At 42.9% G+C, this 25,072-nt stretch overlaps 1 protein-coding gene across 3 annotated transcripts in view; it reads left to right on the forward strand.

The window, feature by feature from the left end:
* Positions 1-12,517: 12,517 nt before the first annotated feature.
* Positions 12,518-25,072, forward strand: part of LOC120739103 (neuroligin-2-like) — a 247,508-nt gene continuing 234,953 nt past the window's right edge. For 2 of the 3 annotated variants that reach the window (XM_040040765.1, XM_040040768.1), the window contains exon 1: positions 12,518-13,285. The gene's annotated coding sequence lies outside the window, so the exon portion shown is untranslated. The remainder of the gene's footprint in view (positions 13,286-25,072) is intronic. The other variant, XM_040040766.1, reaches the window with a different exon arrangement.

Consider the following 25,072-nt stretch of genomic DNA (forward strand, 5'->3'; position numbering starts at 1 on the left):
AAAGTTTTCATTTGCTGGTGCTCCTGGAAATGACTCTTTATGTGGAAACAAAGTAGAATAACAGGAGTGAACAAAACCGTAAAATTGCAAGACTTTAATCACAAGTAATGAACTGAAAGAGATTAAAAGGTATTATAGAATTGATTAAAACAGTAAAGCGGGACGTTAATTCTCCATAGCCTTGTCACCACGACCAGTTTTATAAAAAATACACTGATTTAAACTTTGGCTCCTTTTAGCTCTTTCCCCTTATCTTAGCCCTTATTTCCTTATATTAACACCTTTCCTAATGAGTGAGACACTCGCTCAGGTGCTCGTTTTTACAAATTGCATGTAGTATTATCTTTAGTGCTTTCTGTTTAATTCTTATCTAGAGCCAGTTTCCCCCACAGGGGCCATTAAAGTATCTAATCACCTAATCTAATAACACTGGAAACTTTAAGTGTTTTACACATCGCAAGGAAACTATTGCTTTAAGCTCAACGTCATCCATCTGGAACAATGATATAGCTCGTGATAGAGTCGTTGAGATGCCTATCACCTGGATACTCTTCCCAGAGGAGCCACTTTCTGCTTTCATTATGTTGATTTAGCTGTGCTCCTTATGGTGCCTCTCCGTTTCTGAATGCTTTGCTCACGAGGCAGCAAGCTGCAAAAGAAAACAAAAGGAAGGCAGACAGTGGTTGAATTAAATACATCAAAAACAATTATACTCAGCAAAATGTCAGGCCAGGATAAGCCTGCCTAATAACCTGTAAAACTGCGTCTCATTCTGCTTATTATTCATAATGGCGTCTGTACAGTCACACATGGAAATGCGAGCACGCTGGTGTGTATTAGAAACCCGTGCATGATAGAAAATGTTGATTTTCACACTTTGTTCTGCTTTATTAAATGGCATCCTTTATTCTGCTTTGGTTGGGGTCAGTAAGGCAATCAATTAACATCAAGCAGTCAGTTAGTCATACATTACCTGTCACTCGTGGAAAATGAATGACATTATTTTGCTAATTGCTTGGAAACTCTTGGAAATGAGCCTTTTATTACCTCCAAAGTCTCAGCAAAGTCGGTGGTGGTAGTGGTGGTGGGGATTCACAAATGCTAATCACCTCATAATTCTTGACCCACTGGACGTGAGTGCAGCAATGTTGCCAAGACTCTTTAAAGTTAATGTGATGAGTACAATGAGATCAAGACCAATAAAAACTTGTTAAAAGGAGCAAGAAAGCAAATTAGTTCATACTCTTTGATAAGATAATTCCATCTGTCACAATTAACTCCAGCTCAGGGTGACAGGGAGCTGGAGCCAAGCTAAAACCCTATCCCTAAACCCTAACCTAGATAGGTCATCAGTTAATCAAAGGGTTAATGCAAAGAGACAATCGAGCATTTATCGTTCTGCAATTCAAAACAGCCCATTTAAGAATCTCTGATATTACACATAAGAACGTGTCACATGAAAGGACCAACAAAAGTCATGGAATTAACACTCCTGTCAGAGTACCGTCGAAGACTCGTCCACTTTCTTCTTCAAGGCTTATGCATAGCTAACAAAATGCCTTTTAACATTTTAATTGCATGTTAGCTCCTGTAGGTTTCTGACTTCACTCGAGGCTGTAGGTTACTTAACTGTAAAACACAACTGCATGTCAGCATATAGCTGCCACAAACGGCTAGTGGGGTTAGACAATGTGGTGAAATACTTCAGAAAAACTTCATTGACAATACAGATTTGAAAGAATGACTTACAAGTTAGAAAATCTATGATCATTGGAAAAACTAGTTACACCTGTGAATTCAAGGGGCACATGTGTGCTATTATAATTTTAATGTTTACAGTGAATACTATAATTTATAAAAACAAAGATACATTATTAAAAAATAGTTTTAGACTAAAGGGAAAAAAAGATCTGATTAGCCATAAGGTGCAGCCTTGAACTTACGTCCTTCCACTGACTTCCTGTTAGCTAATGTGCGATTTTTAGCTAGCCTACTTAGCTTTAGCAACGTGCATAAGGGTTCGTTTTTTCATCAATAAACGTCCAGTTATGGAAACCTAAAAGTGAGCGTGAACTTTTACAACAATCAACAAAAATGTCAGGAGCATTGGGGATCTAAACTGGGAAAGGCAAAGCCTGATGATGGATATGAAGAAGGGGACCCACTGAGGATGCTAGCATTGCTGATGGTATTAGTGCTCGTCCTCAAGAAGGCCCATGATGACCGGTTCTTCAAAAGTCTCCCCCATCACCATTTGAGAATGAGCACATAAGTTTAAATAAAAGTTGGTTGGACCAATATAAATGTGCTAGAATACAGTGTGCACAGAGGTTTAGCATTTTGCTTTGCTTATTTATATTTATTAAAACAAGGGTTTGGGTTTCATTTGGAGCCAGCATTTACTAATAATGGCTTCAGCAACTGGCGAATGGCCTCAGCATCCCTGAAGAGTCGTCATGAAACTGCGGGACATAAATTTTGCTGTCGAGACATGGAGTGAGTTTAAAATAAATAAATAAATAAATGGAAACACAGGCAAGTGGCTCCAAATAGCAAAAACGATTGATAAAGGCATTGGTTACTTTCAGTTCATTGGTTACTTTCATGTAATTTCAGTTTTGACTGAAATTACATGAAAGCTGTGGTGGAAAGCATGCGTTTCTCACAGTGAGATCACCGTGAGGATGAACAATCATAGGCCAGGACAGGAGCAATTGTATGAGCTTCACAGGAATGCTTGTAATCCATCAAATATATGGCTATATACATCCATTGTGACATATAAAATGAGATTTGTGCAGTAATTATTAGGAGCTGGTGGGCATGTGTGTTGTTGTTCCTGGGTTTTGTTTCCCTTTTCGGCACAGGTAGGCAGGACACCTGCGGCGCATCGGACTTCATCAGTGGGAGCCAGTGGCGGTCCTAGCCTGTTTGGCGCCCTGGGCGAACACTCCCTCTGGCGCACCTTGCAAACGAAGGGCGCCCTTACTCCCAGCAAATGGGCGATAGAAAACTGATCGGTGCCTATGCCGTTCCCAATATGCGCTGGCATGATGTCGGGGCAGCATGAGTACTAGCAATTTTTTTTTTTTTTTTTGCCGATGCCCGTGATGCCGACCCCCACCACGATGCCACCCCTGGGCAACCGCCCGTGTCGCCCATATCAAAAACCACTACTGGTGGGAGCATTTGTGGAGCTGTGCGACGGACGTCTGGTGTCGGAGTATTGTCGCTTCCACAAGAGTCTGTTGATTCCACGCTACTAAGCTGTATGTTTAAAGATCCGTCTTCCTGCCTGCTTTCCCTCTGCACCAGCCTGTCTCGTTTGGTATTGGCCTTCTCGGATCTGTGACAGAGATTTACCTCGCCTAAGCCTGTCACCACTGCCCATACCTGTATTTTCTGTGTTTCAAGTAAGCTCTCCAACTCTCCCCGTTCACCTAAGTTTAACTCTCGACTTTCGACGCTATCCCCTAACTCTGTTTGTCCCTCATCCTCAGGTCGCTCCAGTGCGCCACCTATCCTCCCGCATACCTCGGCTCTGTTTCATCCGCTTGGCTCCGTCTCCTCGCACATTTACCCTGTCACTGTACATAGCCCTATCCCTTGTAAATATTCCCCTAGCACTGTAAATAAATCAGCATCCACCGCAATCCCGAGCCCGTGTGTGTTTCTGCTACTAAATCCACCCGTTTAAGTCACCTAACAGTAATAGCTGATACAATACTTAAAAAATATGCTCTACAAGTTTTTCTCTGGGTTGTTAGTTCACAATGTTCAAAAACATAAGGGAAGATAAGCTGACAGCACAGTGTATTGAACTAAAGAGGCTGTGTTTTGCTCGATAGGCACACCAGTATATTGCAAAGGCCAGCAATCCGGACAACACTCATTGACATCCAGTGCCAGTGAAATCTGCATTGGAGGACATCGGTGCAATCACTGGCAGCAGGATTATTTTACATCTTGTTCATTCTGATGATGCTTTCACAACAACCAAATCAACTAGAGTCACCTCAAGGTGCTTTATACACTGTAAGGTGGATCCTTAGAATAATAGATAGCAAACAACCCTCTTTGAGCAACCACTTGGCGACAGTGGGAAGGAAAAACTCTTTTAACAGGAGGAAACCTCCAGCAGAACCAGGCTGAGGTAAGGGGAAGCCATCTACCACGCACTGTTTGGGATGAGGAGAGGAAACAAGAGGACCTGACAGGAACTTCACTATGTGAGAGAAGGCAGGCAAAAACAGCTGGAATAATGGATGGCCTGAAAATCCACATATTGTATGACACAATGCATTTTAACAGAGACAAACACTATAGTGAGAGGTGTGCCAGCCTGAGGCCCAAAACGCACATTTATTAAGTTTTCCTTTTAGTTATTAAGCCATAAACTATGATTCCCTATAGAGTCTCACTGCTGTGCTCGTAAACTCCTGTAACATTACATTTGGAAAACACAATGCTGATTACTTGAGATGATTTAACTGCTGGATGACTATTCGATCGGTGGCTGAAATAACCACATAATCCCTGTCTTCTGTTCACTCTAGATATGTGCAGGCAGGATTATCAATCTCACAGCTATTATATCCTGTGGGTGCATGTGCTCCCATGTGCTCACGGATCTTTGCATGTGTCGTGGGTGTTGCAGTAAAAGCTAAACTCTTGTGGTTGACACATTAATAGCAGGTTAAATCTTAAATTCAGAAGCACCCTCTCTATAGAAAAACCAACCAACTGCACAACATCTGCGAATCATACAACTTGCTGAAGTTGTAGTCATTAGCGCCACAATGGCTGTCCTCTGAAAATGCCACAGACAGCACTGCATTACTTGGATAGTCTTGCTGTGGAAAACAGATGGACAAGTGCTTCAAACCTAGCAGGTACAGGGATTATTAGCTGAAATCTAAATTTTGTGACAGCTCATGGACTTTATAGGGCATGGTATAATTAAACATATATGCGTGACATTAAAAAAATACATTAATAAAACAAACTCTTGCTCCCTCTGTAGCACAGAACTACAAGATCAAACTTACTCTGAAAATGTATCAGTTAAACTATTCATGTGGCGTGGCCTAGTTGGAGTGGACTTATAGCCAAGACTGCTGTAGTAAATGCATTTTCCTCACAATGAAGCTCAGAGGAATGAGTGTGATGTATGATGTGACATTTATAGATGGCACCAGAAATGCCTGTGAATATGCAAAAACACAGGCTGACAGGATGGCTCCAGAAAGCTCGCAGTGGAGGAATATTCCTGCCCGGTAACAACCCAAAGCACACTGCCAAAATCACACAAGTTTCCAAAAAAAAAAAGAGGCAGAAATATAAACAGAGCAAGAAGCAAGCACAAACTTCTTGGACTGGCTCTACCTCATAGCAACCCATATTTTTTATTTATTTATTTTTGAACAGTCTGTGATATTATGAAGCCCTTAAGCCCTCCTGAATATGTTTGAATGTTTGTTCCTCATTTGGTTCTTCTTGTTTGGTGTTTTTACTACTGCTAGTTACTACTGCAGGAGCCAGGATACATGGGTGCACAGTTAATGCTAGCAAACAAACCTTATGGGTCCAGTTCATGTCCTAAAAACCTATTAATTAGTGTTAACAGTGCATACATTTGCAGCTGGAATTTTCAAGTTCAGTCAGGACCCTAACCTCCTCAAGTTGGACTTTCAACTCGGAAAATTGGAAGTCCTCACTGTGCCTTAATAATCCAATATGGCGGCATTGGTAAAATTGTAAAACTTGTCATCTGTACAGCCACAAACATGCCGCAGCTTTGTTTTTAACCACAAAAAGCAAAAAGAAGCCTTGAATTGTATTGCTAGAGATGCATTAATCCATTAAAGAATTCCTAAGAAGGCACAAACACGTTCAAGAGGTCGACTTTACAACGAAGCTCTAACTACCAGACTGAGGCCTCTTATACTTGGATCAGCTGCATGCATTGGCATCTAAATAGATGAGTTAGAAAAAGTCATCCATGTACAGTTGTTATGAAGAAGGAACATATTCATATAAACCAACATATTTATTGTACCAGGCTGTAAACATTTTGATTGTTAAAGTTGGGAATTTTTACAAGCATTTTTCCAATTTTAAAAAGAAGGGACTGCTTTTTCTTTTTGCACCAGTAAGGGACCTGCACTAGCTTCACTTTTAAACTGGTTATCCTCCAGGCTAAAGAGGCCTGAGTCTGTCACCAAAAATTAAAGTGGTCATATGAAGTACAGAAAAAGCAAATGGCTTTAATAAAGGTGTGATGAGTTCTGCAGTGAGGTCTCTATTTTGAGTTTGTCAGATATTATTCTACTGTCCGGTTTGGAGATCATGTGGTTTATTTAATTACAGGGGTGTATTCCATTGTGTATACCGTATGTGTGCCATCTGTATGAGCTGAACATATGCTGCTGTCCATTTGCACTATAAAGTGTTGGGAAGCTCAATACTTGCATCAATCGAGCACATGTTCGCTTGTTCATTATGTTAGTTTACTACCTCCTGACCATGAATAATGCATGCGTCCAGACTTCCTCTCTCAGAAGCCTCTCTCACTCACCGTTGCAACATATGAACCTATTAATGTTAATAAAAACTACATGTGCATATGTGATCACTAGGCCATAAAGTTTTAAGTTCGGAGGAGTCAATGAAAAATGCAAAGTCACACTGTGCAGGCCTCTCTCCTTCTCTTTCTTTATATCTCAGTGCAACAGCCTGCATCGAAGGGACATGTGGCGCTGCAATTAGCTCTGGCCGATTCATGGATGTGGAAACTATGCCAGTGCTCAGATGGGTACAATTAAAAACAGATGCCTCTCCAGCTAATAGGATGTGCATGTGTTTGCGTGTGGCACTGAGATACTGCTACAGAGAGCGAGAGAAGGTGCGGCATATGATGGGAACCAATGCAAGCTTTGCTACTTCAGAACTAATCTGCTGGGCTCCCTGCTGCTTCAGATCAGAGAAGAGGGATACGATCCCCGACCCCAAGGGGGCGAAAGCTTGCTGAGGAGCAGAGATATCAGAAAGCAGGGTCGGAGGGAGGGACGATGGCTGGATGGAGGGAAGGAGACTTAGTGGTAAGAGGAGAGGCTGGCAGAGGGTTTCTGAGCGAGGGTGGGAAATGGAGGGAAGACAGAAAGCAGGTAAATAAATCAACAGAAACCTCAGCAGGTCATAAGCCTTCTGAGGTTTGTGGTGTAGAAGTATTGGTTTCTCTGCAGAGACAGTTATGCTCTTAGCAATTATTACAACATCTTGTACAACATACTGGATTCATTTCCCCTCTAGATCTCACTTAACCTTGAATGTATTGATTTAGCAGCTTCGGGAGGAGGCCAGCATCTTTCTCAAACAAAACACTACAAAAACAATCCAAGTCTACACACTTTTAACACAGAGATATAATCACGATGATCTCCCACCCTAGGAAAAGATATTATAAATCTTATAAGTTTTTTCTGTCTTGTATGAAATTTATGAAAAGATACAAGAGTGAAACCATAAGATCCTTGAAAATTAGTGAAATTGGATGTTTTGAGACTTACTAAAAAATATATGAAGTAATAAGTGGCCACTTCACTACAGCAGTGGTTACATTTTCTTCCATATGGAGACACTGCTCTACCTACAGCAGTGGCTAAAGAAACAGGTTATTACTATCAGGAACTCGTAGAGACCGAAACGTTTCATGCATCTATTAATGTGGACTTACAGCTAACTAGGCCTCTTAGTTAGCTAGTTTAGTGTTTTCTGTTAATTTATGTTGTAAATTTATGTTGCATGTAGCACCTTGGTTCCTGGAGGAACGTTGTTTCGCCTCACTGTGTACTGTTAAACTGTATATGGTTGAAGTGACAATAAAGCCAACTTGACTTGACTTGACCGCTCCATTATTTATTTAAAAAAAAACAACATAAACACTAAATATTATAAGCTAAATAATCAGCCAAGCTTGATATTTTTTTCAAGGCTTGAAAAAAAAAACAAAAAAAACCCTAGCTTATAAACATCATGATCATTTCATTTCATGACTCAGAAATCTTCCAACTTCAGGTATAAAAGGAAAGATTACTGTTGTAAGATGTGCAACCAAGATGTGTTTGTGCAATGTGATAAATTATCAATATACATTTATTGCAATTAAGCTTCCTCAGCATGCAGTTTAAAGTTCTGTAGCCCATATAAAAACCATGCTAGTCTTGTGCTAGTTTTGGCTAGCAGGTAGCGTTTATTACCCTTGATTGTAACACATCAGTAATGTGACAAAGAGGAAATACTTTTTTCTTCATTAAAATAAGTACACAACCTCTGGGTGCCAAAGACTTTTAATGAGTCTCGTGAACACTTACGGCTGGCTCCATAAGTGTTTCAAACCCTGTTAGCTTCCATGTTAAAATGCCTGAATGCAACCAAATAGCTAGCGTTAGCTGACACCCATAGCAAATGCTAGACCATTCACAGCGACTACTCCATCTTTTATCTCCAGTGTATACTGAGAATGGACAATGACACCGTGCTCCACAGATCTAACTAATACTTAAGCTATCTTTCTATGCTATACTTTGACTCATACATCGCAATCTGCAGCAGAGCAACACTTCCAATAAACAACTCTCTGGTAAAAAACAACAACAACAACAACATTTATAGTAATAAGTGAGAATGTGAGAAACACAGCATGACACCAGGAGGTAAAGAGCAGGAAGTTGATTGAGGCAGGTGCCTCACAGCCAACGCGGAGGTATAAAGACTGAAGAGAAGGAAGGTGAAGCAATGCACAAGTCAACAAAGGTTATCTGGGACAATTTTAGCAGTAAAGAGCAGACACTGTGTGATATATAACAGCCTTAAAGATGTAATGATGACACTACAGAGAATGGAATAAGGCCACCGAGGGAGGATAAGAGGGGCAAGATTTTGAGCTTTCATTGTTGCGCTGTGTGACTGAAGGATAATTACTGTTGCGAGAAGAAGAGGAGAATGAGTGCATTTAAAGTGTCTGTACCGTGCAGTCCCTCTGCTTCTCCTGCCAAGCTAAGGTCCAGCCATGTAGTAGCTCTGTCTCTTTTCCCCTAAACAGCTTTGTGAGTTAAAAGCTCTTGGCTCTGAGTTTGTTGCCAGCTATTTGAACAGACTTTTGCAGGCCTTCCCTACCCACAGAGGAGTAATACCCTCCGACTATGTGTACATAGGTGAGTGCATACTACAGTCGTTGTGAATTAATTACTAGGGACCAATAACGTATTTCTCCTGGACAGTCGGTTTTAAAGTGTGTGACAGTGTCGTACGTCTCAGTCTGCAAACACAGAAGGGATTTGTGGGTATACTTACTGGGTCAGGTTGCTGGAAAGTAAATTAGGCGGAGAGAAAATACTCTGGGTGCCTGAGACAGAAAGGTTAATGGCTTTATGAGATTGCAGTGACATATTATTGCAAACACCTCAGAGCAAACAAATTATTTGATTGTGATATTGAAGAATGTAGCAGTTGTTCCTGCCTGTTAATGGAATATTAAATCCACAGGGTGTGGACATGTGTAACTGTGCCTTACAGTGCCATGCACGTACATCCTCGTATTGTTTTTGAATAAAGTGTAACACTTTCCAACGACATTTTTAGGTTCTTGGTGGTCTACCTCAACAGTAGCATAAGGATAATTAGCTTTTTTCACTTATTTATTCAACAGATTTATTACTATGTGTGAAATTATTCAGTGAAATAAGTAAGTACACTTTGGACTCAAACACTTGCGTTACTGTCTGTAGTGCAAAAGGAACATTTTGTAGCAAGTGCAAGCTAAATTGTTAGTTTTGCGGTGGTACTAAACAACACTACAAAGAAAATTACTTCAACTGATTTACGTCAATGGATGTAAAAATTATTGGTGGAAAAAACTGCAAGCTTTTTAGTAATGTACTTGAAGAACAGAAGCTTGCTTTTCCTTTGTTTATGTATTTAAAGATAATAGCTGTAAAAAAGCATTGGTGGAAAAAAAGTATGTACACTTTGGCCTCTTAAGTTAGCGTCGTATCCGTTATTAATTTAGCCTCTGCTTCTAAACAAGCAAAGCAGGTTGTAAAGTCGATACACAGCATGCAGAAATGATTTTGAAGGCAGATTTTTAAAGCAAAGATAGAAAGAAAACTGGATTCAAAATCAAAACAAAGACCACTGGAAATAAAGGTGATACAGATATATTTCTTGCACGTGCAAGAAATACAAATTAAAAAAGCATAATACAAAAGTCTGATGCATCCACAGCTTAGCTGATTTTTGAACCACAGAATCGGCTACGATACACTGGAAAGCTTAGGTAGAGTTTTAGGCAACATAAAGAACGATAGTGAGATCAGCCTGACTGTGAAACGCTCAGAATATGAGGCTGAGAATTTTAACACTGATCCTAAACATAACTGGATGCAAGTAAAAATAAATGAGTGGCTAAGATGTTGGATGTCAAAAGATTGGAATCACTCAAATTCCCTTCATATGCAGGATTTATGGCTTTCCTTGCATATACAACTCATTTTAAATCCCCCAACATTTCAGCTGGATTCAAATCTGGGCTTTGAACAGGCCATTCTATAACTGTGCTCTCTTCTTTTGCGATTTAAGATGCAGAATTCATACTTTGATGGAAAAAATATGATGAAAAAGTTAAAAAATCCCCACTGGATGTACTTATTTTTTTTCCACATCAGTGTAACAATGTATTCCCTGTAAGTCTCAACGCATTGTTTCCCTTGTGGGCACCAACTATTTCATTTTAAAGTAGCTCTCTTTTGAAAATCCAGACAATAGAAGAAAAGAATCTGAGGTGGGTGTCTGCAGGGACCCCAGGGGCACATCAAAGGGGCGGTTGACTGGTCAGTTATGCAGAGAGCTGCAGTAATCAAGCACAACCGGCTTTAATGATGTTGGAACACACACATAAACACATGAATTCTGCTCAGGACAGCAGCTCCCACCGGGGCTTAACAACCGCAAAACTGACCTCTAACAAAATAGCATCACGGCTTTAGGAATGAGCTGTGTGCAGGCATGGATGGTCCATGCAGGCTCAGGTATCAGGTTTCCCTGGTGGGCCATTACCTCTGATGCCTGGCTAGGGTCTATCAAGTGTAGGACATCAAAATCACAGCTGTACATGCAGACACGCACTTACAGGCCCTCTGCCTCCTCAGATTGGCCTTGGGATGTCAAAAGGGGGGAATGAACATCGACCGGCAGAGACCATTTGTCTCAGTAGTGGAAATTTTAGCCCCACAGTGTCCGCTCTCCCCCTCTCTCTCTCCGCCTCCTCTCAGGCATTTTTGAGGTGTCTGAAGGTAAAAAGCAAGACAGGTGGACATGATGTTTTGGCTGACTGACAACAGATCAGCTCCCCACATGGGTGGAGAAACAGCCTGTTTCTCTGTGGTTTATGAGGATGTGAATAGTGAACGGATGTAAAGCTGTAAATCTGTCTGGGAGCACAGGCATCAGCTGGCTGTACCTAGGGGTTACCGTTGTTAGACTATACTTTAACTAAAGTGACTGCAAACAGCAGAAGGTGACGATGGAGCAAAAAACAAAAAAGAAAAGTTTTATTCAGCGAGCTGGGAATTCCTGGCAGGCATCAGCCACCAACTGTGGATACATGGCTCTGCAGTGGAATAGTGACGGAGGCAGATGTTTGGCTGTGTTACGAACCTGGTAATAAGACAGGCATGTGGCTGTGTTGCATCCAGAGGAGCAGGTGCTGCCACCACACTGCCATTACCATCTGCACTGATGAGATCAGGGACCCAGCCGTGCTGGATGTTTGATGATTATTATCCCTTAAAGTAAAATATAAAATAAATAATCATGCAAGCTGGTGAAGTCGGGAGTATCATTTTTATCTCCCGCGATTTCACTGTAAAATTAGTTTATTGTCTCATTTGGCCCTGGCAATGTGATTTTCACGCCTCAAATATGTCTCTGCAGTAAGCACTAGCCAGTCTGCCAGTATGAACTGAAGTGGATGGATGAGGAAATGGTGGAGGTTAGGAGAATGGTGAAGGGATAGAGGGAAAGAAAGATGCAGAGTGATGGAGGAGAGGATGTAAAAAAAATGGGATAGTATCCCTTTAATGTCCTCTGACGTCATGATGATGCAGATCTGCCGGGCTGGGTGCGAGCGGAGGAAAGGAGGAGAGTGATGCCGACAAAAAAAAAGAAACTCCTCAGCACTATTTTTTTAGTCCCCTTGAAGAGAAGAAGGAACACCCTTTATACAAGAGGGCGGATTAACACCTATTGTCACTAGCAAGTGAATATGTCAACGAAAGCACGCTGAACGCCACACGCTTTAATAGAAACAGCGACCATATTGAGGTCAGAGGAAAGCGTTGCCAGGGCGACCGGCTTGCTAGGGAGGACACTGCGGCGCGCGTCACACGCCGGGGACGAGCGTAGCTGCCTGCCTGCGTGCGTGCCTTACGAGGGTGCGCACGTGCGCGAGCGCGCGACGGCCAGCCGGAGCGGTCACGGCATCCTCGCAGCAGCAGCAGCGGCAGAGGCAGCATCCTTCTCTTCGAGACTGCTGGAGCACCGCGATTTGTGCGTCCGCCGTTTCTGATACAAGCTAAAGCGAGCCGAGCCGGAAGCTCGGCAGCGTCTTGGCTGTCTTTACTGGGATTTATTTTGGATTTATCGTCGACGTCCTAGGAAAATAAGAAGAAAACACAGTCCGAGAGAGTAAACCTGAGTAGCTGAGACCACTGGTCAACACAGGTGATACTTTCCGGCTGTCAAATCCGCCGAGTCCCCGCAGACACGTCCGGGTTATTTCGGGGTTATTTTGCAGTTTAAAGGCCTCGATAAAAAGAGACATTGGTCCTGTGGCACGCTGGACTGTCAGCAGAGAAATTCATTTCTTGCGGGGACCAACCCGAGCTCGGCTGCTCGTATGGAGAATCCTACTAAACCGAGCTGTTTGTGGTGGGTATTGCAGTAGAGGCAGCTTTATTTTTGGGATTCAGTCTCCACTCTGTCATCGTCTCCAGCCATGAAGTCCCACCTGCCGGCCCGGTTGAACTGAACGAGGTAGAGCTCTGCCGAGGGGGACCTCCCCCCTCCCTCCCCAAAGTATTTGAGCTATTTTCTTTTTATTTGTTTTCATTTTTATCTTTGTTTTTCCCGCGAGCTGGCGGAAGGTTTAAGGAGAAGGACGAAATCTGAAGAGAACAGCAGTGGGAATCTGGCGCCCTACCAGCACCCGTGGATCCCACGTTAACAGGTAGGCTGAGGTTTACACGGTGGATGCTGATTGAGGTTATTCTCACTGAAAATTCTTCGAATTTGATTCATATCTAAAGTGTGTGTCAGCAGCTGAGTGAGAGGATGCATTGACCCCCACCCCTAAAAAAAACATGCCTGGAATGAATTATATGTTGTGTTACTTGCAGTCTTTTTCCCCCAGCATGCTTTAAAAAAAAAAAAAGTATGTATATTTGCCGTGGACCTGTTGAGAATGAACCACACTTCGTGCAGACGAGCTCCTCCATAATCACACAGAAGATGCATCCGCTGTGCCATTAATGAGGGACCTGCACTCAGAGCTCTTCTGGTGGGATGAGAGAAACAGAGGCTGCCATTCGGTCAGGCTCAGCTTATTCCTGTGCCCCTGGATTACATGCAGCATTTGTAGCATTTTCTAATCAATAGAGCTTCTCTGAGATTGCAGAGAATTGCTCATTGTGCCTTTTTTTTTTTTTTTGGCATTATCTGGAAGATAGAGATGAAGGAGGAAACCATGGGAATTCTCACAAGCAACTTAAATTGAGCCTGTTTTCATCTGACCTTTATTCTCAAAAGACCCCAGGAAGCGCCTTGGCCATGAGAACATATTCCCCTAAATGCTCCCCTACAAACACGCACGCACACACAGATAAATGCACACAGACACACAGCACGAAGAATGGGGTGCATTTATATGCTGTGGCTGATGTTGTGGGGCATTCGGATCAGCAGGGCCTTCTAGATGATAGAATTCAACAGGGACAAGAAGACCTCTGTTCTTATCTACAGCAGAGAAGGGGAAGGCTCTCCTTGGTTTAGGCAGCTATCCTGCCCTATATAGCAGATAGGGACATCTCCTCTGTGGGGAGAAAGCATTTAAATGGAGGCAGAGGGAAATATGTGGAAATGTGTCCTTGTGCTAAATAGATGTTGTCACAGAGGAGTTGTTATTTACCTCGCCGGCAACCAGCTAGAAACTTTGAAGACCCGCCGAGATGTTTAAGGGGGATAAAGGTGGCGTGCTAATGCAGTCTTTTGAGGAATTGCAGACATTTGTGTGAGCGAGCAATACGTACACACAGAGAGAGATAAAAATGAAATAGAGGGAAAGACATTAGTACATCCTAGCTCCATTGTTACAATGCTCTCGGTGCTCATTGCAGCTGAGCACCTGGCATTGCAGAGTGTATAAATGTAAGTATAAATATGTATATGAAGATCAGAATCTTTTACCCTTAAAAAATTGGCATTAGTCGGCCTCTAGATGTTATCGCTGTCATCTCGAGGTTTGCTGGTCGGGTTGAGTCACATATGATCATATTCTGATTGGTTGGACAGCCAGAGGTATAACCTCTGAAGGAAACGTTACATTAGCAGCACTCTGGGTTGGATCCATGACCATTTACCAAGTATACGGTCTTGGGGGTGGCTGAAGCTGGTCTGAGACAGAGCAAAAGGTGGATCCACCAAGATCCTTTGGAGGAGGTGGTCTCGGTATGGTTCCAAACAAACTCCATCTGTCCAATGAGGGGACTCATTCTCATGTGGTTTGTAGTCATGCATTTTTGTTTGCTTGGATTTTTCTCTGTGTGAAAACAAACCAAACCACAGGAAGAAGCTACAAGTTAACAAACTCATCAAGTGATTCGGACCACAGTAAACGAACTATAGGTGTCAAAACACCCTAACTGAACAAACTTATTGGATAAAAGCTTGTTAATCTCAAATCCTGAGCCAATGAGCATGTCCAGAATAATCATTCTTTCTGCCTCTTAGAATGACCATAATTGATCAAATGGAAAGTTCTGTTCATTGTTAGCTTTGCAAAGTGGACAAAGGGAAGTGTACTGAGGTCAAAGACAAAAGGGGCCAAGCACTGTTTTGTGGTTGTGTAGACTTCAACACAACCAGAAAAGTCACACCTTGCCTGCCATTGGAAAGAATGCAGGTTGAAAGCACTTTGTGTTGGCTTCCCTTTGTAGACCCGGAAGCTGTGTCCGCCTTTGATACTCTCCGGTTAAAATCATTTGTTTTACCTGTCCATACATGGGCTGTTTCTCAGAACCACAGATTATTGGAAAAGAGGGACATGTTAAATAAGACTGTCTGCATAACCATTTTTTTTCTGAGGAAAAACCCCCAAAAAGGCCAAAGAGTCAAGCGTCAGCTATATCTCACTTCAACAAACAAAACAGTATATCCTCTGAAAATGGCTGGCCAACTTTTGTGCTTCAGGCCTGAGGCTTTGGGAGTAAATATATCAGAGTTGGCACATATTTCAGTGTCTTTGGCATTTAGCATCTTCTCCAGTTCTGGAATTTGCCAGTAGCAGCAGCTAGACCCAGACCGAGCTGGATGTGAAGCCTTCTCTCCCCTTAAAAACAGAAAAGCATGTAATGGGGCCTGTTAGCCATCTTCATCTTGTGTTGGGATCACCGGTTACTAGGGGTGCAACGATACACAAAATTCACGGTTCGGTTCGATACTTTGGTGTCACGTTCGATATTTTTTCGATACAAAAAAAAAATGTTCATGCCTTTTTAATTTTTCATTTATTAAATTTTCACGGCACATTCCGCACCACATCTCTGTGCGTTCATCATTTGTTTGAAGACAGCTCACCTCCTGCAACTACTTTTCCGAGAATACGTGCTTCTTTTGTGGTTCGGACTCCTGACATTTCTTTGGAGGTGGAGGAACACCAAAGTAATTGCTTAAAGGAGCTTCTTCGACATCTTTAAGAGTTCTAAACAAATGTCTGTCCTCCTCCTGAAAATCTTATGTACGCAAACACGCATTGCAACTTCTTATCTTGTGCGTGTTTTTTATTTTGACAGCGAATGCGCACCTGCGGACCACTTATGTGCACCCCTGGTTATTTAGCTCGTCATATTGCAGCCACAGAAATTTTGTCCATGAAACCATAAAGCTGCACTTTCTTTTTGCCTTATAGTCTGATTTGTCATAACTTTGTGGTAAACTTTTCTTTGGCTGTCACTTCTTCACCCTGACCTGTCTTATTTGGCTCAGCAGAACTAAAATATATATCCTGCTGCTTTTACACATGCACTCACATAACGCTCAGCGATTCTCTGCGCGATCAACCTCTCACAAGTTTAAGCTTGCTGCGGGAGATTTCACTTGTCATGTTTGCATAGTAAGCTAACGATTGATAAGACAATGTCAGAGGAATTGGTGCGCAAATTATCATCACTCACCAATCAGTACTGTCGCTCTCTATACACAGTTCGCGCGATTGCAAAGTGAAAGCAAAAAACAAGCGCAAATTCAAACGCGATTTCAATATGTCACATATTGACAGTGGCTCACCGATGCCAATGACATAATTACCCAGCTACATTTCTGAAAGAATGCAAAAGCATTGACATATATTTTTCCTTCCTACGATAGGCCGACAGGCAGGGCAGAGATAGATTTTGGTAGCCCGACTGGAAAAATCGCTAGCCCCTGGGACGTCGGGCTAGTGATTTTGCGAGCCCTGTATCTGATTGAGGAATCACTCATCTTTGGAAAAGAGAGTTTATTACAGAGAAATGTCTCTTTCCAAAATAAAAGCTATACTATACGCTTCTTCTGGGGTATACTCTCAGCAGCATATTAAACATATCAGGTCCCCATAAGGAGAATCATGTGCTAACGGCTGTCTAAATGACTCGGGTAAAGTTTGTAGCATGCATGCTTGTTGTTTTTGTCTGCTTCCACTTGTCTTTACACTAGGATGATGTCTGCGTAAATGTGCAGTCATATTCGTTGTGTTCCCACTAGTGCTGTCAGCGTAAATCTCGTTGAAATGACGTTAACGCCACAACACGGCAAATCTCCGTTAACGAGCTACCGCGGATCTCCCCGTGCGTGGGGCTGGACGGCCAACACGTTAACGAGCTAACTGCGCTAACACACTAGCTCCCACCCATGTAATTGAGCATTGCGTGGCACATCCAACATACTGTTTTACTTTAGTCCATGACTCGCTTACCTTCAGGGTCATACGTCACATGAAAACCAAAAAAGTTCCAAACGCCAGATCTGAATGAGGGTGGGGGAGGTTCAATTTGCCATGTTGCAAGGAGAGCTTAACTTCTGTCTCGCTAGCTTGCCCTGCGCTCAGTGAATCTGCGTTCGACGCCTCCGCCTAGGCTGCACTGTCGAGCGCAGATCCACTGAGCGCTCAACACAGACAGCATCGTCAGAAGGAAAGTTGATAAAATAAATTAAAAATTTTGTATTGTTCGATACATATGCGTACCGAACCGAAAGCACTGTATCGAACGGTTCAATATCGATACGAGTATCGTTGCACCCCTACCGGTTACCGTAGTTCTGTTTTTGGAAATCTTACAAACATGGGCAGAAGGTCAGCTGTCCATTGGTGTTGCTTTAGTGTAAAATAACTAGGTTAAAATGATTTAATATGCTGGGTTTTTATGTTTATCTATAATTCATTAAGGTAAAGCAGGAGAGTGCAGCAGGTAGAATGCAGTCAGTGCTCTGCTGTCGATTCAGTTAAGCAGATTTTTGGTTGAAGCATTGTACAGTATCATTTCACAAATAGATTTTCTTTGACTGACCACAGCTCCACAAGATACGATTGAGTGTTTCTGCCATATACTGTTCATCCATTTATGGGAACTTGTTATATACTTTTGTTTGCAAGAAATCATACATTTTTTTTGGTGTTTCTGTGTGTGTGTGTGTGTCCTTATCAAATGCATGCAGAACCCATGAAATCATTGCTCAATGCCAGCCCTCCCGGGCAAGATGCAGCAGAGCCAGAGGCAGATGGGGCTGAAGTGTTCAAAGCATGCCGACGGGTAGATTGATGTCTCCTAGCACGGGTCGCTAAGCAGTCAACAGATGCAGGGCGGTGTTGTGACAGAGTGCGATGAAATGGTCATCACGATCACACGCTTTCACAGCGCTTTAAAAAGCCCTACCTGTCAGTGTTACTGCGTCTGATTTTGTCCCTCACTGTTTATTTTTTGCTATTGACAAATCAGTGACAGCAGGTTTCCCAGTGGGTTAGGAAGCCTTCTCGCTGTGGAGTAATCGGAGCTGCTGCTAATTTTAGGCTGCGAGATCTTCAGCGTTATGACAGCTGACGCGCTGTCTGGAGAACTGGAGACTCATCTGATGAATGCTGGGGAAATTAAATGTTTGTCTAGCAAAGTTGGAATGAATTAGTAAAGCTGGCTGTACACAGAAGTCCTCAGGGAGGTGCTGTTGTTCATACCTTCCTTCTGTTAGAAGAAGTTTGTATGTGTGTCACTCGGTACTTTGAAGGCGCATGAAGACATTTTTAGGACTACTGGAAGAAATTAAAATCTGCATACATGTGAATTTGCCTTCTACTTTCCAGCTAACTTTAAGCACTGTGACAAACTGGACAATTATTGGATGTATAACAGGGAAATATTAAATAACTGTGGCAGCCTGTTTGCACATATGAAGGATCTAAGACTCAGAGGAGCGTGGAACATAGAGTTAATGGATGTATCACTGAATCTCATTACGCCTTCACGGGACTACGTGGCCTGTAAGCACATTCTAAATTGATGACCAGTCGTTGTGATCTCATCCGGGTTACTGCTAATCACAAGCCGAACCTGTTTTCTCTGTTTTACTGATTGACTGTGACGCTGTTGAAATGGACTAGCTCAACAGTGGATCCGCTCTTTAAACCGGAAAAGCTTGAAGAATTTGGAAGAGGCTGATTAAAATGGGAATGTGCCTCTTCTTAGTTCTTGAGGTAGAGTGGCTCCTGTCAGTCCAAACACAGGTCGTTGCTACGTTAGTGGAGGTGCGTCGCTGCGGCAGATTACAAAAAAGGACAAAATTAGCAAGCTGATGGATCAAAGTAAGAAATGGAATAAAGGGCGCTTTGCAGCGTCTGAATCGACAAACAGATGGGCATTACAAAATGTTTAATAGTCAGAGTGCGCAGACACTAAAGTGCATTGGTTTCTGTGAAGAGCGGGTGACGCACAGCTAGATTACCTAGCATGGTTTTCTGGATCGCTTGTTAGTTTATTGGACACATGAGCACAATCCAAACTGGTGTGTTATGTTACTGTACTCAAACATGCTGGCAATATAATCTTGTCCAGCAGGCTTCGACTGCCCCGCCCCTCCCTGCGAGCAAAAGCTCTTTTTATTGGCAGTTCTTTGCAAACTGCAGATGTGAGGGGTTTGTGAGCTGAATGTTTAAATGAGGGCGGGCCCCTCTCAGTGAGGTCACACAGAGCCACTAGTAGAAAAAACAGTCTAAAACGGAGTGTTTGACCAGGCTGAAATCAAGGCTTTTTGGATCAAATGGATTGTAGACATGGCAGAGGACAAATAATAATGATAACAATGAGAATCGGTCCACTTTGACACAGGTACAGTACAAGGACAGGGAGGACGCAGGCACCACTCTGTGTGGCAATTAGAAAGAAGTGAATTGTTTACTTGTAATTATTGACAAAAACAAGTGTAAATGGACTGTCGCTCGTTGCCGATGTGTTTGTCCAGTAGACCAGCACTAATAGGACACTGCTCTCTACACATGATGTAAGATGAGCTTTGGACTGCTTGCGCTCTCTGATAATGACAGTAGGCTTTTGTATTATCATATATACTCTGCACGAATCCTTTAATGCCTCATTTCTCATTGACATATCCATTTATTTTTCTTCGGCATCCATCTGTGGCAGTCATTCATCTGCTTCAGAGGAGTCTGGATGTTTTCTTCTTCTTTTTTTTTGTAACGGACTCTGTGTCGTTGCTATGGCAGCATCATTTTGGAAGGCTAAGCCCCTCAAAGATTTCAAACGTGAAGGTCTTCTTTTTTTTTCCCCCAGTTCCAGTTGTTTGTAAGAATCCACCAGCACATATTCTTGTATAGGTAATAAATATAATAAATAAGTAAGTAAATAAAATAAACAAATGACATCACCATATTGATTGCTGCAATGCCCAAAATGCTGCAGGCTGCATTTTTTCTTTATCCATGATAAAGCCAAATAAACAATGTTCCCTGGTGCTGTGCAGAAGCTTGACACAAAATCATTATGACCAGATATTTTATTCCATTAGAAACTTGCAAGCCTAAGCACCAGCCTGTCTCGTCTTTTCCGGTATATACAGTGAAGTAGGAGGTTCTTTCCCTCACACATTAACACACATGGGGCCTTTGCATTTAAAGGTAAGAGTTTATATTCTAGAGACTGTTCTGTGATGTGCGTAGCTCCATGTTGTGTGCTCAGCCTGCCAGTGTGTCTTGTTTTGTTGCTATTCTCACAGAGTGCTGCTCTCCCACAGTGCCACCACAGAGGCCCGTCTCTCTTCTTTGAAACTGGTGAAAGAGATCTTTGATGGCCGGGGTGCAAGATGGAGATAAGGTTTTAGAGCTGTTATTCGTCTTACTTCTTTTCTTCCTCCCTCTTCCTCTATTTCTTCATATTGCAGCATTTTCTGCTGTTTGTCACTTGTTAATCTCTCACTCACTCTCACACTCACACAAGCTTGCACACTCCTCATTTTTTTTCTGCCTTGTGCTTGTCTTCAAACCCTCGGGCCGTCTATCAACCTGAGGCGTTCAGCACTCATTAAGGTTAGATCAAGGTCGAATGATCCGACACATTTTTGTGGACGGGGAGGGGGGTGAGAACCAAAAACTTTGCTCTCCGAGTCTCCTGCCGACAGCAGCAGCAACCTTCACATCACTGCTCCTCCTACCCCCTGCTAGTACCAGGCTGACCACCGGCCAAGATCAATGAACATTTACTCCTCTTATTTCTTTAGAAAGATAAAAGCCAAAGGAAGACACAGAGACTGTGAGAAACCACCCAGAACACCCATCGGCCAGCTATCGGGATAGCTAACATCCCTCTGACGGTTTCACAGAGCAGACTGGCTCCAGCTCAACATTTCCTCTTAAACAGAAAACATGCAGAGGTTTGGAACTCTGTTGAACTGTATTGCACAATCAAGTCCTTAATAGAAAGCATAATGCAGTTTTGATGGACTCAACAGCAGCGGGGTCAGCAACGGGTTGGATTAAATGCATCATATATCTGGCACTGCTTCTGTTGACACATGACCAATGTATCTCTCCCTGTCACTGCCACGATGATCTACAAAGGTGTTGAGTCTCCTGGCAGTTGCCCTTCGGATTAAAGAACCACTAGTCTGGGACCGACTCTGTAATTTAAATAAACTTATATGAAATAGTTTAGTCATATTATAGTACAGGCTGGGTAATAAATGTTTCCAAAGGGCAACATGAGAAACTAGGACTGTTGTGGAGGATCGCACCATGAAGCTTAAAAAGAGATCAAAGTAATATTGAGCAGAATTGGGTTCAACTCACTGGTCAATGGACTGGTTGTAGTGTTTTTCTGTTCTACCTGAGCAGTCAAAGCATTTGACAGCTTCCCAGTTTCTCATGTTGGTGCTTCAGGAAATGAATTGCCCAACCCGTGTATCATTTACAACAGGGGTGAGCAACTCCAGGCCTCAAGGGCCGGTGTCCTGCAGGTTTTAGATCTCACCCTGGGTCAACACACCTGAATCAAATGATTAGTTCATTACCAGGCATCTGGAGAACTTCAAGACATGTTAAGTGCATAATTTAGCCATTTAAATCAGCTGTGTTGGATCAAGGACACATCTAAAAACTGCAGGACACCAACCCTTGGGGCCTGTGTGTGTGTGTATACACACACACACACACACACACACACACACACACACACACACACACACATATAAATTTGAGTGAGATAATATTGACAGTATCTCAATGGCAGGGCTGGCCACGTCCTGGCCAGTACTCTACAGTAAACCCACAGAATTGCAAACAAGGTCCAGGTCAAGGTGCAGGTGGAGGCAGGCGGGCATGCTGCTGTCCCTGCTCTCTTACCTCAGACACATGCAGAGCGAGAGAAGGAGGAAGTGTGCTCGGAAAGTCAAGTGACCACAGATGTCGCACTCTGGAAAAAAAAAACAAACTAAAAGAGTGGAGGAAACATGCTAAAGAGCAAATAGGAGAGCTTTTCAAGAAAGTGGGCTGTGAAGGGAGAGACTGCGGAGCCGGGAGAGTAAGGCGGGGAGAGGGATGCCACAACATTACAACAGCACCATCTCTATTTTGCACTTCTAACATCTGCTATATGCTCCCTCTTCCCTGCTGTTCTAGTCACATTAGTATTGGCTGACACACCACCACATATATTAGTATGAGCTGTCAGCCGAAGCCCTAACAACTAGCTTGAGAAGGACCAGTTGAATGGTAATGCTGGCAGAGGAGGCAGCAGCAGCAGCAGTTGTGGCTGTGTTGGCCAACATGCTGAAGTGTTATCACTGTGGCTGTACTGTATAATGATGTGGGTTGTTATAAAACACACATATTTCCCTCTGGAGCTGGAACAAACACACACACAGACACACAAAAAAGGCACAGATCTCAGTCAGTCAAACATAATGAGCCTAGCCAGTTGGCATAGCTGGTGGCTGTTCCGTAGACTGTTACCCATTTGATGTCCATCTGCTGACATAAGTGACGGTGGGTTGCGGTGGTTGTGTTGGAGGCATGGCCAGAGCTGCCAGCTAATGGCAACACTTGAGGATGCAGATATAGTGGTCTCTGCTGTCCTCCTCCCAGAGGTTACCGCTGCTGTTTAGAGAGCTGCCTGCAGGAGTTGTGGATGGACTGTTTACCACACCATAGTCACTAACTTCTATACAGCTCAAACATTTCTCATTGAGGTGTGGAAGTGTGTGGGCATATACAGGATGCCACAACCTCACCTTAAAAACCGAGCCTCCACCGCTCCTCCTCTGAATAAATCGAGCGTTCACTTCAATACACTGCACGCTGTCTAGCTCCAGTTGACGCATTGTTAGGCTGCTAGGCCTTAGCTGTCCTGATGGCAGATGCTAATGAAAAGAATAAGCCCATTTTAACATTGTGAATTACAATGTCTCTTACTTGACAGCCTCTCGCTACGAGAGTTTGCCGGTTATGAACGAAAGCAGTGGAGCGACAGTGATGAATGAGCGGCAGAATGGCAGCGTTACACTTTCAGTGATGCAGAGCAGGCGATGATCGTCACTGTTATCGTCACAATCAGCAAAGAAAACCCTCAGGATGAAGAGGGACACACACACACAAACACACGCATCAACACAGACACACACACGGAAACAAAAGGTTTCGCCTTTATGCACACGCTAAGCAAATGCCTCAAAGCCCTCTGCACGCCTTTCTCCTTTGATTTATTTGAACTAAAGGCACTTTTCTTTTTGTTTTGTCCTAATATTTAAGGATGCAGCATGTGTATCCTCCATCCTTCATGGAAAACAATGCATGTTGTTTGAATCATTCATCTGTGGCTCTTCGCATTGTCTCTCAAGGCTGTAGCAGTTCCTCTCTTGACAAATGATAGCAGGAAAAAGAGGCTAAATTCCAGTCTTGTGTGGCTCGCTTTTGGACCAAAAACAACCCCGCGTGAGCAGATTTTCTCGGAACATATTTTCACAGGTAGCAGCTCCCAGCACCAGGAACATAAATGTCACTGTTCTGACTCGTAGCGAACTATATTGAGTGCACTTATCTGCTACCCTCAGGCTACAGTATCTTGGTAAAAATGACTCATGTTCCCTGCGCTGTGCCCTTGATGTGTCCCTTCTGACTGTCTAGAATTTGAATAAAAGAACTTTGAACTTTCTTTTTCAGGTTTTGGGAGTAACAGATTCACGGATTTAAGAGGTTGATAGTGATCATAATATGAATATAAAATATTAGAAAAGCAAGTATTGGGAGCATGAGCTATAAAGGTAATAGGTACAGTAATGTATAGGCTACATGTAGAGAGTGTAACAACTTAGTGGAAAAAAGATAGGGTCTTGTCATTTTAATTAGGCAGGGTAAGGGAGTGTAACCTTGATCACACACCGGTGCTGCTGCCTAATGAGTAGTGAGATTGTTTTGGAGGGATGTTACGACGTATGCCTTTTACACTGTTAAAATGACTAGGGTGGCATTTTTGCTGAAAAGATGGAGACCTGGGAAGATCTCTGTGAGTGCCGACATTAAATAGTCTCTTTCCTTTCTGCTTTAAACTCCAGCGACTTGAAAATTACAAGGGGTTTAGGAGAAGAGGGCGCTGATTCAGAAGGTTGCAAGTCAGCAGGATTTCCGAGGCCTATTTCTTCACTGTCCCTTCCTCTGTCTTCTTTCGTGGAGAATAAAAACAATTCAAGGATTCGTCTCACTAGAGGACACGCTTTGCATTCTGGAGGACACAACAGCCACGAGGGTGTGCGTTATGGAAGTATGTGTGTACCTGGCATGAACATTCCTCCCATTCAGATTGCGTTCATAAATACCTGAATTGATTTTCCAGATGTGTGTGAAAGTCTGAACCACAGGTTGCGTTGTGACATCTTGTTTTGCCAGACTTTGATAAATCTGAAGAGGTGGGGCTGTATTGATTCCAGCAGGTGAGCCGATAGTTCACGATCATCGCTAACATGGAGACATTTCCATCAGAGAGTTATTGGATGGGCCCAGTCGATTGAGTTAAGTACACAAGGGAAATCAAAATCCCACTGTGGGCTCATCATCCTCTGGGTGTTCAGCTGGGAAAATCTGCTTGCCTCTTTGTTGTTCCCTGCCTATCCTCCACCCATTTGGCCTTCCGTCACCCTTTCCAGTGGTTACTCAGCTCCTTGGCTGCCCCATTTTCTCCTCTCTCCACTTAATTAACCCATTGATCAGCAT

Source organism: Simochromis diagramma, unplaced genomic scaffold, assembly GCF_900408965.1.
Source record: "Simochromis diagramma unplaced genomic scaffold, fSimDia1.1 OVJJ01000317.1, whole genome shotgun sequence".
NCBI lineage: Eukaryota > Metazoa > Chordata > Actinopteri > Cichliformes > Cichlidae > Simochromis > Simochromis diagramma.